Source organism: Theobroma umbraticum, unplaced genomic scaffold, assembly GCF_002168275.2.
Source record: "Theobroma umbraticum cultivar Fairchild unplaced genomic scaffold, ASM216827v3 scaffold_146.0, whole genome shotgun sequence".
Lineage (NCBI taxonomy): Eukaryota > Viridiplantae > Streptophyta > Magnoliopsida > Malvales > Malvaceae > Theobroma > Theobroma umbraticum.
Window position 1 is genome coordinate 1,883,705 of NW_018397265.1, and position 247 is coordinate 1,883,951.

Below are 247 nucleotides of genomic sequence, written 5' to 3' on the forward strand. Positions count from 1 at the left end.
ATTTAATATTAACTATATATTTGTTTATTTATAAATCTGTATTAATATAAAATTACAATTTACATATTTTAAATGATATAATTTATATGTTAATATGTTTATTTATAAATTATGTCATTAATTTTGTATATATATATATATAAGTAATACATATAAACATTTACTATTAAAATTAACATATTATATACTTATATTATTATAAATAAGTAATTAATATTTTACAAAGTAATAAATTTAGTTAGTAATT